General features: G+C 35.1%; 1 protein-coding gene and 1 pseudogene across 2 annotated transcripts in view; both read left to right on the top strand.

Moving 5' to 3' along the window:
- The window catches only part of DPYD (dihydropyrimidine dehydrogenase), a 1,077,299-nt gene that overhangs the window by 368,126 nt on the left and 688,408 nt on the right, over nucleotides 1-20,765 (top strand). The gene's annotated exons all lie outside the window — the stretch shown is intronic.
- Nucleotides 11-18,351, top strand: LOC140527275 (cyclin-dependent kinase 2-interacting protein pseudogene; annotated as a pseudogene).

The following is a 20,765-nucleotide window of genomic DNA, read 5'->3' as shown; positions in this document are numbered from 1 at the left end:
GTAAGTGACATATTAGTATATATTTTCTTGGATATTGACTAAAATTGTTACTGTTTTATTTTTGGTAAATATTGGGAAATATTTTAAACAATTCCTATGCTTTTGAATTTTGATATAGTTCTAATGTATGTGTCTTTATTTTCAAGAACAAATTTGTCAATAACGGGACAGAATAGAAATGAATTGAATTTCTGTATTACAAGAGTTACGGTGTTGCTCAGTTATTACTAAGGAATTCTAGAAAGTTGGTATTTACCTTCACTCTAATTTTGCTTATAAGCTCTTATATTCACTTTTTTCTGATATATTTTAATCAATTTCTTTTCTTTCTTTGATCAGTAAATTGAGTCTATTACAATTAATATATCACTATAAAAATATCTGAGAATAACTTCATCAGTAAAAGTCACACCAACAAGTAACATATTGATTTAACTATTCACATTAGAAAAGCAAAGTGAACGAAAAATAACATATTGCTTTAGGGGCAACCCATGTAATTGGTCTTTTAACCCATGTACTGGATAGATAGTGAAGATGGATAATTTGGGCTCAGAAATGAGGAAGAGAGGCTGGATCACATTCGAGGAATCAAACAGCATTTGGAATGACAGCAAACTGTTGTGGCAAAAGTCTGTCTTTTAAAGTCCAGAATTTCACATTCAAGCTATAGCGTCACAAACTATAAACACACTATCCTATTACAGGAAAATTGTGATTGCTCAAAGGTCATTTGGAACATGAAAACTGAGCATAAGTAGGCTGCAGCATATTATCAAAATGACTTTCCTACAAAGTACTCATTGACCATATGTAAAGATCAGAAAAGGAAGGTGGTCCCTAGTATATAAAAAAAAAAAATTAGACACTGCAGATGAGTCAAGTAAAAATTAACAAGTCAATAAGACTTTATTGAGTGTTTACTATGTTCTGTGGGCAGCTGGGTGGCACAGTGGATAAAGCACCCAGTCTGGAATCAGGTAGATCTGAGTTCAAATCCAGCCTCAGACACTTACTAGCTGTGTGACCCTGGGCAAGTCACTTCATCCTGTTTGCCTCAATTTCCTCTTCTGTACAGTGTGCTGGAGAAGGAAATAGCAAACCATTCCAATATCTTTGCCAAGAAAAATCCCAAAAGGAGTCACAGTCAGACATAACTAAACAGCAACAAAATGTGCCATGCCCTGTGCCACATTGTTATAGAAAAGATAATAAATGAACAAGAGTAGCTTTTCCATTTTCTCTGGCAAATACTCTAGTGAGAATTTATGGAAAAAAGAAATGTGCCCAAGTTATACAGAATGAGAAAATATGGGAAGATTATATTTTCAGTGGGAAAGAGAATACTTAGAGCAGAGAAATAGCTAATCCACCATAGTGTCAAAATATAATGATCTGTCTGTCTGTCTGTCTATCTGACTCTCTGTCTGTCTGACTATCTGACTCTCTGTATCTGTCTGTCTGTCTATCTGTATTAAAGGATAAAAGCAGCAAAAATATGTGAGTGGCTTCAGATTACCATAATCATGACAGCATTTTATTTGTGAGATAGGAAGGGGATGACTATTATTATCAGTAACTCTGGGCAGTACCAGCCACTTGTCCATCATAAGGTTTCCTTTAGGTAGCATAAAAAAAAATCTAAGCAGAGCACAGGTTTTAAGTTGGGCTGGACCATTATTAAACAGATGGCTGCATCTGTTGAAAAAGAGAACAAAACTGTCCAATGATACTACTTTTTGACAGAGCTCTGAGATGTGGTATGCTAAACTAACTTTACATGCATGCCTATATTCTTCTGTGTTAACTTGTGTCCTTGGGAAAATGTTACGTGCAATATTCTGCCTCAAGTTGCTGTAAGCTTTGGAGCACAGAATTCCTAAAGAATGATAACTCTCTATCACAAGGTCATTCATTCATGGTTTCATACTTAACACTTCCTGAGTCTTTCCCTAGTCTTTGATGTATGTCTAGATTGAGAATCCACAGCACCTTAACAGTTAGCTGTTGTGGGATTTTTATACTGTAGCTTTCATTCTTTATACTCTCTTTATATATGTAACTTCAATTTCCTTACAGATTGTATGTGTTTTGGGGGCTTAATAGAATTTTTAAAAAGAGAAATTAACTGTATGGGGAAGATGATCTATCAAATATGTTCTACAGCACCCAACCAAGAGTGGAGTAGTAGGGTTTCATCACCACAATAATTTAGCCCTTAAAATACCAGATTAATTCCAAATGTGTAGGAAAAGTCAATGAAAAGATACTCAAAAGTATCTGAGGAATAAAATAGAAGGCAAGAAATAACCAAACCGACCATGGAGTTATATTGCTATTAATGATTTCTAAACTCTAGATTCCTCATCAGTGTTATGGTAACTTCTATGGGCAGATTCTACATACCATTAAGCCTGTTTTCAAAGAGGTATAAATATGAGCTAAATGACCAATGGAGTGGAATACAGTGTCTCCAATGCAATATCAACTGCAAACAGATGAAAGCAAGGAATAGAACAAGGGAAAAGTTTCTAACTTTTAAGTCAGTGGTGATTCCCCTGAAAAGATAGTTCACTGATGCACTTGAAGACAGCAAGACACTGTCATATTTTAGCCAGTATTTTTCGTTCATTTCATCAGTGTCTCCTACAAGCTATTTGACAATGGTTCACAATCCAATGGTCCCCATTTGACTCCTCACTGAGGTGTGAATATCACAGTTATAATACACAGTCATTTCCATTTATGATCCTGGTTATATTCATGCTGTGAGGTGAATCTTTTGACATTTCATTGTAGGGATGTGAAGAGCATGCTTACATATGCGTTTTCCTGTATTTTGTAGGAAATATATGATTATGTCAGATGTAATAAGCTTGAATGTGTGAGAAACAGGCAAGAAGTTTTTACAGTGCACATACACACACCCTCACATACACATTTACCTTTGAGATTCTTGATGACTAATTCAGGAGATTCTAAATACTAATACTAAATACTATTTCTTGACTATCTTCAAATTCATAGTGTCTATTGGACACCATAAACTTAGGGGCAAAACACTGCCTTTTCTTCCCACTTTGACTTTTTTTTTGTACAGGCATATTATAGAATAAGTATATTGGCCATTATCATTAAATAAGAGAGGCAACTTGGGATGTTAGGTAGAAGGTTTCAGAGTCAGAAAGACCTTGACCCAGGTCTTGCTTCAGGCATATACTGACTGTATCACTATGGCCAAGTCATTCACTCTTTCAGGACTACAGGAAAAACTTTACAACTAAAAATTTTGGGTAATCTGAGATGTGCATTTCTGGAAATAGTTTCCAAAATGGCAGTTTCCTACATCAATAAAATCACAGTGTGTGTATCTGTATAGGTATGCATCTGTATTGTATATAGATGTAAAACTATATAGATATAGTATATCTGTATCTATCTGTGTATCTAATGTAACTATTTTATAGAGATATACATATTTGTATGCAAACACAATGCAGATATACACATATGTTTATATGTGTGTGTCTACATATATATATACATGTATGATTCCATATTTGCATACATATATGCATGTGCATGTTTTGGATAATATGTGTATATGCACATATGTGTGTATATACATAGATACACATATATACATGTATCTATATGTATGTACACACACTAACATAGATAGACTACAATTGTGATTTCACTGATATAGGGCATTCCAGAATGAGGAAACTTGTTCTACCATGGTAGGCTGGCATTATTTTTGGCAGGTTAACATCTTAGAGATGACAGATCACTGAGGTAAGTTGATTTACCAAACTTTACATGGCCAGTATAGTTCAGAAACAAGACTTTAAAACATGTCTTACTGGCTCCAAAGCCAACTTGCTATCCACTGTATCACATCTACTTGTTAAACTAATACAAATAGAGGAGATATGACATATACAAAAGGCCATATAAAGGTAACCAGGATGGTGAGAGCAGTGGAAGGTATTCCATTAGAAGGATCAGCTGAAGCAATTGAAATTGTTCGGAAATCAGAAGAACAACAAAAAAACAGTGGGTGAGCGAATTACCCAGGGTCACATATCTAGGAAGTGTCTGAAGCAGGATTTGAACTCACTGTTTCCTGACTCCAGGTTCATTATTCTATGCATTGCACCACCAGGCTGTTTGTTTTGGTTGAACAGAGAAGGCAAAACAAGGAGCCGTGGTTGGAAATAATAAAGAAGCAGGTTTAGGTTCAATATAAAGAAAAACTTTCTACCATTTAGTCTTTTCCAGGTAACGTGCACTTGATCACTGGACATCTTTGAGTTGAGGCTAAGTTACTATTCCTCAGGGATGTTGTGTAGAGTATTCTTTCTCAAAGGCCACCTTAAACTCACTGGCATTTGAAGTTTCTACCAGCTCTCGATTCTGAGAATTTACTGAAATTAGAACAGGGACTGCCAAAGTACTGATCCTATAAGCAGTATGTCCATTTTTACTCTAGAATGACTGTGTCTACACAGAGACAAGCAAAAAAAAAAATTGCAGTAAAAAACTTTTGACTCCACCGTGGAATTTCTGCAAGAATAAATTCAGCAAGAGACGGATACACAAAGGAAAGTGAATCACATAACATAGCAAAAGCTAATCTACAGACAACTTAGGAGTTAAAGCCTTTTGCAGTTACATTCCAACTTGGGAAATGGATCAACCATGGTTAAGCCCGACAAGTGAGACGTTGACATTTGAGGCCAGATGGCCCACACTGAGATGTCCCACTTCACAGTCTTAAAAAGTTGGCAGCCCCAGCCTGAGGATGTGTGGAGTCATCCACATATGCCACCCTCTCTTTTCTCAATGTGTTACATTAGTGGCTTTCACTGTCAGAAAAGGATAATCTTTGTGTGAGGATTTCCGAATGTTAAAAGAACTGAATAAGAGAGAATTGCAAGAAAGAAGGAAAAAAATTCCATTGAGACACTGTGGTATAAATTTACTTCAGTATGGCCTTTAACGATATCTCTTGTGTGTTCTTGAAGTCTGAATTCTTCTCTGCAAAAGTTGCTCTTAATTAACTAATTAATCATGAATTTCTAAATTATACATCATCAGGTAGAGTTTCTATTTATCCATGAAGAAAATGCAATAACATTCTCTGCTTGCTCCCTTCCTTTCTATGCCCTGATTTTAGAAAATGAAGTCTTTAAAACAATATCCTCTATTCTTAATAAATTGTTTTTAAATAAATGTGATTTAATAGTAGACAAAATCTGTATTTGGATTTTTAGCAATCTTACTTGAAATTATGATTTTAATGAATTTATTTGAAAAACATTAGAGATGGAGCTCTTAAGTATAAGTCTTCACAAACATTCCAAGTATATAGAGGTACAATTTAGCCATTTAGCTTTCTGAAATATGAACTTAGAAATGTTCATGTTCCACTTTGTCCCTAAACTGGAAGATAAGATAGTTATATTGTATTTACTCTGTGCTTATTTTGTAAACATTGATATGTGAATGAGTTGTCTTTTTTGATCAAATACAAATTCCGAGAAGAAAGGGACTATTTTTTTGTTTGTATCTTCAAGGCCTTCTAGAGTATGTAGCACTCAATTATTTAAGAAATTAAAAATGTTTATTAAGTGCTTATTATGTACAAGATACTTGCTAAACTCTAAGGACACCCATGGACAAGCCGGAAACCCACCACTCTAAAGAACTTCCATTCCGACTAAAACCTAAGAGGTTTTAGGTGTGAGTCACATGGAAATGTCTGATGGTTCTTAGAGTAGAATGGAAAAGCAGATGATAATGCTTAACTATTAAGCATTAATTTCATTTCCACTAATGAAATCTTATTGGTTTCTGATGTCGAACCATTTCAACATCTTTGGTGGTAGGAATGCTCTTTTCTGTTTTCTGTAGCTTCCTGTAGCTTCATTATCTACAAAGGAAGTTACTAATTTGAATCCCCACAAGGGTTATTCCTCCCTCCCTGCTCCCCTGTATTATAGAGACAAGGCCATTGGTTTGGAGCAGTTGTTCTTCCCTTCAGTGGCAATTGGTTGTTGGTTATTGGTGATGGTGGCAAGGAGATGACCTTTCCCTGCAAGGGCTGCTCCTCTAGATGTTGGCTATAATGGTCTGAAGGCTAAGGGCTCTGGGTAAAAATAAAAAATGGGGCAGAATTCTTGAGGAGACTAATGTGTCTATAGAGATGGAACAATAATGAACTTAGAATTTAAAAACACATAAAGTAGGTATAAGTAAAGACAAGATCTGGTCAAATAGCCAAAATAAGAGTTGTTACTTCCGAGTAGTTAACTCGGAAGGCTGTCCTCCAGTAGACTAGCACAGGGATTTGTGTTTGGCTCTATAATGTTGAAGTTTTATGTATTTTCGTTGTTATTGTTGTTTATCAGTGATGGTTAAAGAAATAGATCATGTATTTAAGTTATATGTGGCACAAAGCTGAGAGGGATAGCTGATGATCTCACTGATAAAGGATACATCTAAAAATTCTAACGTTAGAATATGGACTAAATGGTTTTAAATGGAATTTAATATGGTTAAAAGTAAAGTCCTATACTTGAGTTAAAATTATTTTATAAATGTAATATGTGAGAAATGTTTAGACAGATGTTTGTCTTAAAAAAAATTATGAGGGTTTTGGTGGCCTGCAAATACATTATGAATCATCAATCTGATATGGTAGCCAAAAAGAAAAGCTAAAGTAATCATGGGCTACATTACAAATGATGTAATTTTCAAGAATAAAAAGTGGTAGTTCCACTGTATTTTGTCCTTGTCAGAGCACATCAAGAATACTATGTTCAGTTATTGATTCCACATTTTAAGAAAGACATGAATAAACTGGTATATGTCCATCAGTGGTAAATCAGTACTGTTATAAGAATCATTTGAAGGAACTGGGGTATTTATTCTAGAAAAGAGAAGACTCATTAGCGGTGGAGGTAGGAAGATATATCTTCAAGTGTTTAACTATCTATCATACAGAAAAGAAGAAAAACCAGTTCTGTTTGAGCCCAGAGGGCAGGACTTAGACTACTGGTTAGATGATACAGGTTAGGCTTCATGAGGAAAATACAGCAATTTCCTAATAATTCATATTATTTAAAACTAGTATCCAAAACTAAACTACTATTATCTAAAACTAGTAGCCACCCTTGGAAGTAAGGGATTCCTTCTCATTGAAGGTCTTGAAGAAAAGGATGGATAACTATTTCTTGTTTATGTGGTAGAGAGGATTCTTTTTGGACACAGGTTTGGCTAGATGACTTCTGAGGTCCATTACCAATTCTGAAATTGTTAAGTTCTTAAAAGCAATATAGTTAATAATTCATATTAAATGAAAAATATGTAGAAAAATCCATTGAACTCCCTCTGTTTACTGGATACCAACTTCTTATGCCCTGGCCTTCATCCCCATTCCCCACCTTCCCAAAAAAGCTTGTCCCCTGAAGTCTCAATTTTAATGGCTACTTCATATTTTCTTGATTTCGGAGTATTTTATATCTTATTTCCTATTTTCTTTTTTTTTTTTTTTGATCTTACCATTTCGCTTTTAACGTAGTACAATTTACCCACCTTGGAGCCAGAAACAGAGAAGCTTTTTTGGATTTACATTGCCCAAACTGAAAATCACATTTCTATTCTGGCATTTAACTTATAGATAAGATAGGATAAGAAAAAGAGTGAGGAAAAGAAGAGAGTTTCCTGGCTCTCTTCTTTATTCAAGAACTGATTTTCTTCTAGTAGCTCCCAAACAAAGAGTGTCACTAACTGTAACGACATTTGAGAAGAAAATTGAGAAATTAATGAATTAGTCAAAATGTTTTCTTTCAGCTACTGCTTATAGGTACTAGTTACTGTTTTATGAGATGAGGTTATCATTTTAGCCTAGAGGGGATTATTACTGAGCATACTCTATGAGCTTGATGCTGATTTTTTGGTAGTAAAAATATTATAGGTACAGGTCGTCTGCTATGGATAGGAAAAGAAGTCTCCCCACAGTCCCAAATTTCTAATCCCTTGTGCTATATAACCTTGGTAAAACATAATTAGAAGTCACCTGAATATTAACTAGAACTAACTATAATAGAAATTGTTGTGAATGAGTTAGGGGACACCCTAAGCCAACATCAAAGAGCAATAAAAATATTTATGAATTCAAGATTAAAGTGTTCCACAACTTGATAAAATAAGACACACTCACATTTGGTGAAAGAAGAATTTTGGTTTCCTTATTCTTAGAATCACTGAATCTTACATTTTTATTGTACCTTTGAAGGTAATTTAATCTAAACTATGCCTTCTTACAATGTACATAAAATCTGATAATCCACAATTTAAATTCAGATTGGGGGGGGGCACTTACTACTTCTTAAAGTGGCTAATTATACTTTTCGATGGCTCTAATTGTTAATCAATAAGCAATCATTAAATGTTTACCATGTCCAGGTGCTAATATTAAGTACTCAATATATCAGGAAAAGCATAAACATCATACTTACTTACAAAGAACTCACATCCTGAAGATGGAAGGGCATATTGACAGGAAGGCACTATCAGTGTGGGGGACCAAGAAAGGCCTCCCAAAGAAGGTAGGATTGGACCCAAGTCTTGAAGAAGACCAGGGAAGCAAGGAGACGAAGATGAGAAGAATGAGCATTTCAAACATGAGTGATAGTCTGTGAAAAGGTATTGAATAAGTAAATGGGGTGGCAGGCAAGGAATAGTAAGAAGATCAGAATTGATGGATCCTAGAGTACATAGTGGAAAAATAGAATGTGAGAAAACTAGAAATGTATCAAAGGTCAAAGTTATGAAGGATTTTAAAAAGGTAGAGTATTTATGTTTGATCTTGGAGGTATTAGGGAGACATAAGTATTTAGTGGGAGGGTGAGATGGCATTGTCAGACCTGCATTTTAGGAAAATTTGACTACTGAGTTTGGATGCAATGGGGAGAGATTTGAAGCAAGGAGATCAATCAGAAAGATAAGATAATAGCTTAGGTGTCAGATAACTGGGCAGTTGGGTGACACAGTGAATAGAGCACTGGGCTTGGAATCAGGAAGACTGATTTTCCTGAGTTCAAATCCAGTCTCAGACACTTAGTAGCTACGTGACCTTGGGCATGTCACTTAACCCTGTTTGCCTCAGTTCCTCATCTGTAAAATGAGCTGCTGGAAATGGCAAACCAGTCCAGTGTCTACACCAAGAAAACCCCAAAATGGTATGGCAAAGAATTGGACATAACTGAAATGACTCAACAAAAACAACATTAAAGAACAAGAGCCTTTATTGATGTGGCCTGGCAGTGATATGAGTAGAGGAAGGAACATAAGTGAGAGATGTTATAGAAAAATATAAATGTGGGATAGGTGCAAGTAATCAGTTAAGGATGACACTGAGGCTTTGAGGTTGGGTGACTAGGAGGACAGTAGTGCCCTTTAGAAAAGGGAATAGTTTTGAGGGAAAGAAAATTTATTGTTTTTTTCCCCATCACCAGATCCTTCAACCCACAAAAGTAGACGTAGAGGCATCATTTCTTGGCATAATTATTTATCCCTTTTTATTTGCTTTTTTGCTAATTTATTCATTTATTTCTGTAATATCAGACATACTAACTTGGCAAACATCACTGGGTGAAATGAGATGATATTCTTGTCTTTTCTTAACTAAATATTCATGAGTTCTCCCTCACCAGTGGTCTTCAGGTGAAAACCAGATGACTTATTGATGGATATGAGACGCTGTTATTATTTTTTTAGTCATTTTTTTACTAGTGTCCAGCTTTTCATGACAGCATTGGACTTTTCTCAGCAAAGACACTGGAGGCATTTGGTCACTGGAGGTCTTCCTGAGTCCAGGCATGGCCCTCTCTCCATTTTGCCACCTAGCTATCTGTCATAGGCAATGCCCATTTCACTATGAATTGAGCTATTTGATCTTTGAGTGTCCCTCTCACACCAAAATTATGTAGCTGTGTCATTTCCAGTATTGCCTTTAAAGAGTTGTGCTTGATGGATTAACACAACTGTAAACTCTATAGAACTATATTATAAAAATTTATTTTAAAAATCCATTTTAAATTCCATTCGTTTGACATTCATATCTCAATCAATACTTCTTTTTCTCCCTCCAGTCTCCAGTTTTATATTGTTTGAAGGACCTTTGACACAGTCATGCTGTTCCAATCTCCCCAGAGGCACTATCATTAATGCAGATTTAGATAAGTGAATGAATGCAGTTCATCGGGGAGAACCATGACTTTATTCATTTGTATATTTCCAGTTCCTCACACTTAAGAGATTATAGCAGTTACCAACAATGTACATAAGAAAATTTTGCTGAAATATTTTGCTTCCAATTAATTATGAATGAACAAATTATTTAAATATCCTAGCCAAACTGTTCATATAAAAATAAGGAAAGCAAGAGAAAATAGTTTAATTTCTTTGGAAGTTTTAATATCGATTTACTATCTTATCTCCCAAAAGTAAGTAATCTCCATGTCTGTTATTATTTTCTGATTAACTATGCAGTGCCACCTGGTGTGCAGATGGAAAGAATATTGCACATCACAGGCTCTGTTCACACCCACCCACACACACACACAAACCTATGTGGCAAAAAGTTAACAGATGTTCATTTTGCTTGTGTTACAGAGAGAAATTGTGCATCCAACTCGATTCATAAACCCGAATTGGATGACAATATATCTGTATTTGAGTTCTTCAGTCTAAGACTAGCACATAGACATTTAGAGAGGAAATATATTTTGGAGGGAAATTGCTTCCTTGTGTCTTTGAATTGTTTTTCTATGTGTCCCTTAGCTCCTTGTTGGGAAGCATGATACAGTAGTTGTATGCATTGAGCTCTAAAGTTTCACTAACATATTTCATAGATCTGGGCATATAATAGGATTTCCGTAAAGGCTTATTGAATTCTAAGTGACTCACAGGTATTAATTGAGTTCCTACTATGCATGTTATTGAATTAAATAGAAAACTGTCATATGTATAGAGGCACTAGTGAGAGGGACTTGGAGTTAGTAGAAACCAGATATGAATTCTTTTAATGTCTACTTACTCATTTATAAAATGGGATGCTTGTACTTATAAGACTAGTAGGTTTACCAGAAGGAAAGTATCTATCAAAAAAAGTGTGCCCACCTGCCTATTTGTGAATACCAAACTTTACATCTGGTATTATTTTTTTAAAAATAATAGCTCACACTTCTACACTACTTTTTAATTTACATTTCTCACCATTCTGTGGTGGAGGGGATAGAACATAGTATTTTAACTCATCAAATGACCTCAGATACATACTCTGACTCTAACCACCTTTGTGAATTTTGGCAAATATGGTATCTTTATTGAACTTCAGTTTTCCCAATAAATGAGAGGGTTGAATGAGAAGATCCAGGTTTTGGTAAGGGTAATGCTCCTCTCTACATGGAGTATATGGTTTAGGGGGAGAATGAGACATATGATTATAATATACATTAATATGCTGAGTTTGAGACATATACACACACATACATATATACATATATACTGTCTATTCATTTAGAGACAGGAAGAGAACTCATTCCAGGCACAGGACCTAGAATGCATCAAAACATGAAGTGGGAAAATGTAGAACATATTAATGGAACAGAGAATAGCTGAGTTTGTCAAGAGTGTAAAGTACATGGAGCTTTATTAGACAAGGATAGAAAGCTAGCATATTGCAAGCTGTGGAGGTCTTTGAGTGTCAAGTAAAGGAATTTCAACCTTACTCAGTAGGTAACAGGGAGATGGTGAAGATTTGGGACAGATGATTGACAAGAAGAGATTTATTCAATTAGTCTGTCATTATGATGAAAGTTGGATTGGAGAGGATAGATAGTGAAGATGGGGAAATTTGTTGAGAAGCTTTTGCATTAGCCCAAGTAGGTGGTAATTAGGGCCTATACTAAGGTGATACTAGTCAGAATATAAAGGAAGGAACAATGAGAAATGGCTCAGAGGTAGAATTGACAGCACTTGATAAATAATTGGACATGAGAGGGAAAAGAAAGGGAAAAACCCAAGGATAAGACTGGGATTTCAAATATGAAAAACTAGTTGAATGGTGCCACTTTCAGAAACACTGAACTGGAAAGGAGGACATGTTTAGGAGAAGGAAACGAAAAATAAATTTAGTTTTAAAATATGTTTCATTTGAGAAACCGATGAGCAATCCAGTGGAAATATCCATTCAATGGTTTGAGATGCTGATCTGGACTCAAAAGAAAACTGTGTTATACAGATGAAAGTTTTTGTCATCTGCACTAAACTGTTAGCTGAAATTATCACATTGAAAGATACTTGAATAGGAAGGAGATATAAAGGAAGAAGGGAAGAGAGAGTAGACTTAGGGAACACTAACATTAAGGGAGGGGAAAATGAGGAGAAAGCAAGAGAATGATACACAAGGAACAGGATAATGAGGAATGGATTAATATATGAAGCTAAGAAAGGAAAGACAATCCAGTACAAAGAGATGGCCAAGAAGGTGCACTTCTTTCTTTAATGAATCAATAAGTTACAATATACTTCTTGAGTTTATGCTGAGACTATACTTGACACTATGGCATAACAAAAAAAAAAATTGAGCATATGACAATCTCCTACAATAAAAGTTCAGAGTGCCGTTAGTGATCGGAGACACAATTACTGAGACACACAGGTAATCATTTTAGTCAGGAATGAATCATGTCAAATGATGGAGTTTACAGTAAAGAGGACACATTATTGATATTGAAAATTATGGTTGGACTTCAGGGCAAGAGTCAAGAGCTCTCCCAACATTTCCCTCCCCAAACCCTTAAAACAATGCCTTAAATCAAATTCTAGATTGTCAGAGCCAACCAAAGATCAGAGGGAGGAATTCTTCTAGCCTAATAAATCTTAGGAGGTTAGAAAGAGAGATATGTGATGCAGGAAGGAAAGATGAGCAGAATCCCGCATGAATAAAACAGCAGTTGGTGATACCAGGTAGTGGCCACAGAAGCAGCAACAGCTTCTGGAGCTTTCAAGCCAGACACAGTAAGAAAGCCTGGAAATTGGTCTCAAAGAAATTGAAGGGGCACCGGCTTCAGTACCAGATCCTGTTTGGTAACTACATTGCCTACTTCCACTTCTGGTTCATATGTGGTTCAAAGGTGGAAAGAAGAACTTTCAGTCTAGAGGAGGCAAGAGTCTGTGAGACACACTCAGGTTGGCAGCTTCATTGCCTCAACCCACTTCTTGGTCATAGTTCAAGGGAAGAAAGGAGCAGAAGCCCTGAGGAGCAGTATAATTTTGCTCCCAAAGGATCAGGGGCCCTTCCTGGGCAAGGATCAGAGTACAGACCAGAGGAACAGTGATTATACCTCTCCCCAGAACATATCACTGTGGAATCATCAAAAACTTTCAAATACCCAGAACTAGTCCTGAAAACAGGTGTGCAAAAAAGCCTGAAGCTTGAGATAGTGCTTTCTACCATACTGAGAACAGAGGACAACTTTATCATAAAGTTCAAAATCAAGAAATGAGGCAAGAAAATGAGCAGTCATTAAAAAAATGAACCTGACCATGAAAAGTTACTATGTTTCCAAAGAAAGATCAAAACATAAACTCATAAGATGACAATGAAGTCAAATCAGCCCTAAGCAAATCCTCAAAGATAAATATTAATTGTACACAAGCCAAATAAGAATTCCTGGGAGAACTAAAAATGTTTTTCAGAACCAAATGAGAGTTGTATAAGAAAAACTAAGTAAGGAAATGAAAGCAGAGGAAGAAAATTATGAAAATTTAATTAAAAGCTTGGAAAAAGAAATGCAAAAATACAGAAGAAAATAATACTTAAAATGCAGAAATGGCCAAATGGAAAAAGAGGTCCAAAACTTCACTGATGAAAGAAACTTCTTAAAAAGCAGAATCGGCTAACTGGAAAAAAAGAGGTACAAAAGCTCACTGAAGAAAATAATTCTTTAAAATTAAAATTGGGCAAGTAGAAGCCAATGATTCCTTGAGACATCAAGAAACAATAAAACAGAGTCAACAGCATGAAGAAAATGTGGAAATATCTCATCAGAAAAACAATTGACCTAGAAAATAGTTTGAGGATGGATAATTTAAAAAACTACCTGAAAGTCACAATCAAAGAAAAAAGTATAGCCACCCTATTTCAACAAATTATCAAGGATAATTGCTTTGATATCCCAGAAAAAGAGGGTAAAATAGAATGTGAAAGAATCTACTGATCACCACCTAAAACAGATCCCAAAATGAAAACTCCCAAGAATATTATAGCCAAACTCTGGAGCTCACAAGTCAAAGAGAAAATACTTCAAGCAACCAAGAAGCAATATCCATCTATTCAAATAGTGTGGAGCCAGAGACAGGATTGGATGAGATTTAGCAACTGCTATGATAAAGGAGCAGAAGTTTTGGGATGTGATGTTCCAGAAGACAGTAGAACTGGGATTAAAACCAAGAGTAACCTATGCAACGTAATTGAGTATAATCTATCAAGGGAAAAATTGATATTTAATGAACTAGAGGATCTTTAAGGATTCCTGTTGGAAGATCAGAGTTGAATAGAAAATTTCACTTTGAAAGAAAAGCAGAAAGTAATCATGAAAGAAAAATCTAAGGGACTCAGTAAAGTTTGACTGTTTCTCTTTCTACATTAGAAGATGATACATGTAATTTCTAGGAACATTAGGAAAGGTAGAAAAGTTCTACGTAGTTCCTTCGAACTTTCTCTTAGCTTGCACCAGGCTAGATCTTTGACTTTATAGTCATGGATGTGAAGAACTCTGGCCTGGTTACTCCCAAAAGAATTGTCTTATCTGTCAGTGCAAGAAAAATTAAAGACAATAGTGCAAATTGGAACAATTTGTTATCAAAATGGGAGACTCAACAATGTGAGATTTTCTGTCGCAAACAAAATAGGAAACATCAAAATCAGTGCACTTACTGAAGACAAGGTAGAACTAGAATGCTACAGCATTGTTTCTGGCTTTCATTCTCAAAAGGTGCATCCAAAATATAATAAGAAACTTGAGATGTTATGCAAGAAACTTCATGACACCTTGGAAAACTTGACTAAGGTACAGGTGAAAATGGAAACATCAACCACTAAAGGAATTTGTAACCTAGAAAATTACCATCATGAAAATCGAAATTGTCAAACACCCCTTTTCCATACACGGCCCACTATGTACTTCTCCATTTTCCATGTATTTCAGATGAAGTTTCCCATAAGCTTTCAGAAATGTACAGGAAGAAAATACTTCTCATTGTTGAAGAGCTCATCCATGCTACAAACCAGGATTTCATTTTAACCTACTTATCTATGTGGTTGTACTAGCCCTATACTGAGAATAGCAGGCTTAATGTGGAAAGCATGTTACTTGAAACTGGACATTCTTTATAATTTTTCTTGAAACATTTCATTATTAAGTCCAAACTCCTAAAACCAGAATGAACCTTTCTTTTCAGGTGCTATGATATAGGCCCATTGTTGTCTCATGCATTTCCTTCCAGGGTCACAGCTCTACTTCTTTTCTCACTTGCAGAATGAGTTGCTTAAATTCTGCCTTATGTATCCCTTAACACCACTCTGGTATTAACTTTTGAAGTTAATGCTAGTCATCCATTCAATGCCTACTGTTAAAATCATGACCCTCCTTATTTGGCAAAAACTACTCGGAAAAGTAACCATGTTTGGCAAAAAATGTTTAGATCAGCATTTATTTCTGCAATGAATTTCAAATGGATTCTCAGACTACTCTTTAAAAAAAATAACACCCACACAGTGGAGTGAGATCAGGAGAATGAAAGGAGGTGTCTTTCACAATTGTAAGTAGGAGAATTCTAAACTAAAGGATAGAGGTAAAGAATTAAAAGTCATGTGTACAAACAAAACCAAGAGAAATATTGGGAAACATAGTTTAATCAAATCTTCTACAGGAAATAAAATCTGCTATAAGAAACTGAAACAAAAATATGGATCTAAGAATCATTTCCTTGCTAAGTGTTCAAAAGATATGAACAAATAATCTTTAGAATTAAGAAATACAATTAACACAAAATATTACAGGAAATCATTGAGAGAAATGAAATTTAACAGTACTGGTTTCACCTCACACTAAATTGGCAAACATGGAAAAAAATGAAAATCAGAAATTCTGCTTTAAGAAAGGAGCTTTTAATACATACTGGTGGTAGAGCTTTGCAGTGGTCTAACTTTCACAACAGTTTGGAACTTTTCAAGAAAAGTCACTAAACTATTTGAATTCTTTGACCTATAAGACATGTAGCAAAATGACGTCAAAGAGGGATTGAGGTGAGGGACAGCTTCATTGTTAATAACAGCACTTTTTGTGGAAGAAGCAAGAAATTTGAGTTACTCGAAGAAACTAAGAAAGATCTGTATGGACTCATATAGAGTGAAGAAAGAATCAAGAGACATGTTTCATGGAAAAAATACTAAAAGAATCAGGTTAAGGTAAATAATATTAATCAGAAGACTTATGAGACATTTTTTTTCTCTCAGAAGGTTGATGGGGTTTTTTGGGTGTGGAATAGTGTGTTAGTTTCACTTGCTTAACTGTTTTTTATGTTTATTTATTTTTAGTTTTCAACATTCATTTTCACAAAATTTTGAGTTCAAAATTTTCTCCCCATCTACCCCCTACCCCACCCCAAAATACTGTACGTTCTGATTATCCCTTCCTCCAGTCTGCCCTCCCTTCTATCACACCTCTCCCTTCCCCTTTCCCCTTCTTCTCTCTTTTCTTATAGGGCAAGATAGATTTCTGTACCTCATTGCTTGTATTTCTTATTTCCCACTTGGATGCAAAAACAATTCTCAACACTCGTTCCTAAAACTTTGAGTTCCAACTTTTCTCCCTTCCTTCCTCCCCACACATCCAACTGAGAAGGCAAGCAATTCAATATAGGTTATATATGTGTAGTTTTGCAAAAGGTTTCCATAATAATCATGTTGTGTAAGACTAACTATATTTTCCTCCATCCTATCCTGCCCCCCATTTATTCTGTTCTCTCTTTTGTCCTTGTCCCTCTCAAAAGTGTTTATTCCTAATTATTCCCTCCTCCCATTTGCCTTCCCTTCTATCATCCCCTCACCCCACTTATCCCCTTCTTCCCTACTTTCCTGTAGTGTAAGATAGATTTTCATACCAAATTGAGTGTGCATGTCTATTCCCTCCTTGAGTCAAATGTGATGAGAGTAAGCTTCACTTTTTCCCTATCACCTCTCCCCTTTTTTCTTGCCTCTTTCATGAGAGATAGCCTGCCCCATTCCATTTCTCCCTTCCTCCTCCCAATATATTCCTGTCACCCCTTAATTTTATTTTTTTAAATATCATCCTTTCCTATTCAGCTCATCCAGTGCTCTCTATCTATATGTGTGTGTGTGTGTGTGTGTGTGTGTGTGTGTAATCCCTCCAACTACCCAAATACTGAGAAAAATCTCAAGTCACAAATATGATCTTTCCATGTAGGAATGTAAACCGTTCAACTTTAGTAAGTCCCTTATGATTGCTTTTTCCTGTTTACCTTTTCATGCTTCTCTTGATTCTTGTGTTTGAAAGTCAAATTTCCCATTCTGCTCTATTCTTTTCATCATTAATGCTTGAAAATCCTCTATTTCATTGTATGACCATTTATTCCCCTGAAGAATTATACTCCATTTTTCTGGGTAGGTGATTCTTGGTTTAATGCTAGTTCCTTTGATTTCTGGAATATCATATTCCAAGTGCTTGATTCCTTAATGTAGAAGTTGCTAGAATTTATTTTAAAATTTTCTATCAATATTCATTAAGGCATGGTCTACAGTTTTCCTTCTCTGTTTTGGCCCTCTCTGGTTTAATTATCAAAACCATGTCTGTGGGATGAAAGGAATCTGATAGAACTCATTTGCCAATTTTCTTAAAGTAACTTACGTGGTATTTTGATTAATTGTTCCTTAGTAGAAAATTCACTAGTAAGTCCTTTTGGTCCTGAAGAGTTTTTCTTCAGGAAATCCTTAGTGACTTGCTCAATTTCTTTTTCTGAGATAGGGTTGTTTCCATTTTTGTTAATCTGGACCATCTATATTTTTGTACATATTCCTCCATTTTACTTAGATCGCCAGTTTTACTGGTATATAATTGGATAAAATGACATAATAATTTCTTTAATCTTATCTTCATTAGTGATACATTTGCCCTTTTCATTTTTGATAATAGTAATCTGGTTTTCTTTTTTTTTTATATCAAATTTACTAAATGATTTACCAATGATGTAACTTCCCATAAAACCAGTTCCTAGTTTTATTTATTAATGTGTTTTTTTTATTTATTAATGTTTTTTTTTTAATTTTATCAATCTACTATTGATTGAAATAATTCCATTTTGGTGATCGATTGGGAAATTTTTGTTTGTTTCTTTCTGTTTTTTTAGTTACATGCCCAATTCATTGATATGCTCTTTTTCCCTTTTATTGATATACCCATATAGAGATATAAATTTTCCCCTAAGTATTGCTTTGTCTGAATATCATAAATTTTGGTATGTTGTCTCATTGTTGTTAGTCTCTTTAGCTTTTAATGTATGCTTCCGCAGTTGTCTATTAAATATAATTTTTAGTGAATTAAGATGATCAACTATGAAAGGCTTAGCTGCTCTGATCAAGACTATTATCCAAGACAATTCCAAAGAACCCACAATGAACAATGCTACCCACCTTCAGAGAGAGTGATTATAAACTCTGAATGCAGATGGAAATGTACTTTTTTTAAACTTTATTTTTTTGGGGGTTTTTGTCTTTTTATTTGTAACATAGCTAATATTGACATATCTTTTGCACATATATATGTATGTATGTGTATATATATATATATATATATATATATATATACATATATATATATATATATATATATATATATATATATATATATATATATACTCAAAGACCAATTTTCTTCTCAATGAAGTGGGGACAGATAGGAAGGAGGAAAATAATTGGAACTCAAAATTTATAAAAAGCAATTGCTAAATATTTACATGTAATTGGAAAATATTTAATGAAATAAAAATATATTTTAAAAATACTGTTTAACAAACTTGGATATGTTGATATAGCCTGATGAAAAACTAGGTAAAGTTGATGCTATACTTTCTTGAACAAGAGGGATATAATATAAAAATCTTTCTTTGACATGTCAATATAGCCTAGTTTACAAGTTTGATTAGAGGAGAATATGCTATCAAGTTTACCTCCTAGGAGACAGATACAGCAGTCTAGGTAAGCACATGAGTCTGCATTACAGGAATTGTGGAGAATAGAAAGAAAGTAATGGATACAACAAACATTGCAAAGGAAAATTTACAGCAATTAAGACACTGATTGGTTGTAAAAGATCAAATGGGAAGAGTCTCATAGAGTCATAACCTATTAGAAACAGAAGGGGCATCTAGGTGGTACAGTGGATAGAGTACCAGTGCAGGAGTCAGGAGGACCTGAGTTCAAATCTCACCTCAGACACTTGACACTCACTAGCTGTGTGACCTTGGGCAAGTCACTTAACCCCAACTGCCTTATCATGGGTCATCTCCAGTCATCCTGATGAATATCTGGTCACTGGATTCAGATGACTCTGGAGGATAAGTGAGGCTGGTGACCTGCACAGCCCTCCCTCACTCAAAACAAAGTCAAGTGCAAGTCATGTCATTATTTCTCTGATGGCATGGCCTTCTTTGGCAATGTAGGACAAACACACATTAGAAACAGAAGGTACATACGTATGTAGGGAGTATGTATGTGATATATTTTGCCCAGAAAGTTTATATGAATCCGCATAGGTCTGCCTAGAGATAGTATGCAAGAAGGTAAGAATCTTTTGAATTTCCTCTCCTCAACCTTCTCCAAGGGAGAGTTATTCCTGCCAGAAGTGAGGGCAGTAGTTGATCTGCTAGAATTATATCTATCTATTTCTTTAACTATTTTTAGCCTAGGGGCAAAAAAAAAAATGGATTCAAGCTGTGTTCATAGTCACTATCCATTAACAGGGAAAGAGTGTCCCCAACCTGTATGTCTAAGAATTTACTCCCTTCCCACAAGATGTCAGTTACACAATGACCATATATAGAAAATTGCAAATAAACCCATTTCCTAAGTTGATAACAAAACAGAAATCAGCCATCATATCCATTTCAGAATATATACCAGCTTAAAGAGAGAGACAGAGAGAGAAAGAGAGAACCAGAAAGAGGATGTGGTTCACCTAATGTCAGAGAGGAACATTGGTCATTTGATAGTAGAGAATGGTGTTGAACCCAAATCTGTTTACTCTCAAACCAGTATTCTTTCTATCATACCCATAACTTTCATATACCCCTTCCCCAAATTTTCAATGACTCCTTAACTGCTTACCTGCTAATATCAAATTCCTTTGACATATCCAAGACCTTTCACAAATAATGACTCCAGTGTATTTTTTTCAGTCCTGTTGCATAGTATTCCTGTTTGCATACTATATTTTGACACTTACTTTTCTGATGAACCAAAGATTTTTAACAACTTCATGCCTTTATTATATACTGTTTTCCCTGTCTATAATCTCCTCCACTATCTAATACGGTACAAATATTTTAAAGCCCAGTTTAAATACTACCATCTCCATGAACCCTTTCTTGATCCTCACAGAACAGTAATC

This window comes from Notamacropus eugenii, chromosome 2, assembly GCF_028372415.1.
Source record: "Notamacropus eugenii isolate mMacEug1 chromosome 2, mMacEug1.pri_v2, whole genome shotgun sequence".
Classification (NCBI taxonomy): domain Eukaryota; kingdom Metazoa; phylum Chordata; class Mammalia; order Diprotodontia; family Macropodidae; genus Notamacropus; species Notamacropus eugenii.
The sequence above is the reverse complement of the archived record's forward strand: the minus strand, read 5'-3'. Positions and strand labels throughout refer to the sequence as shown.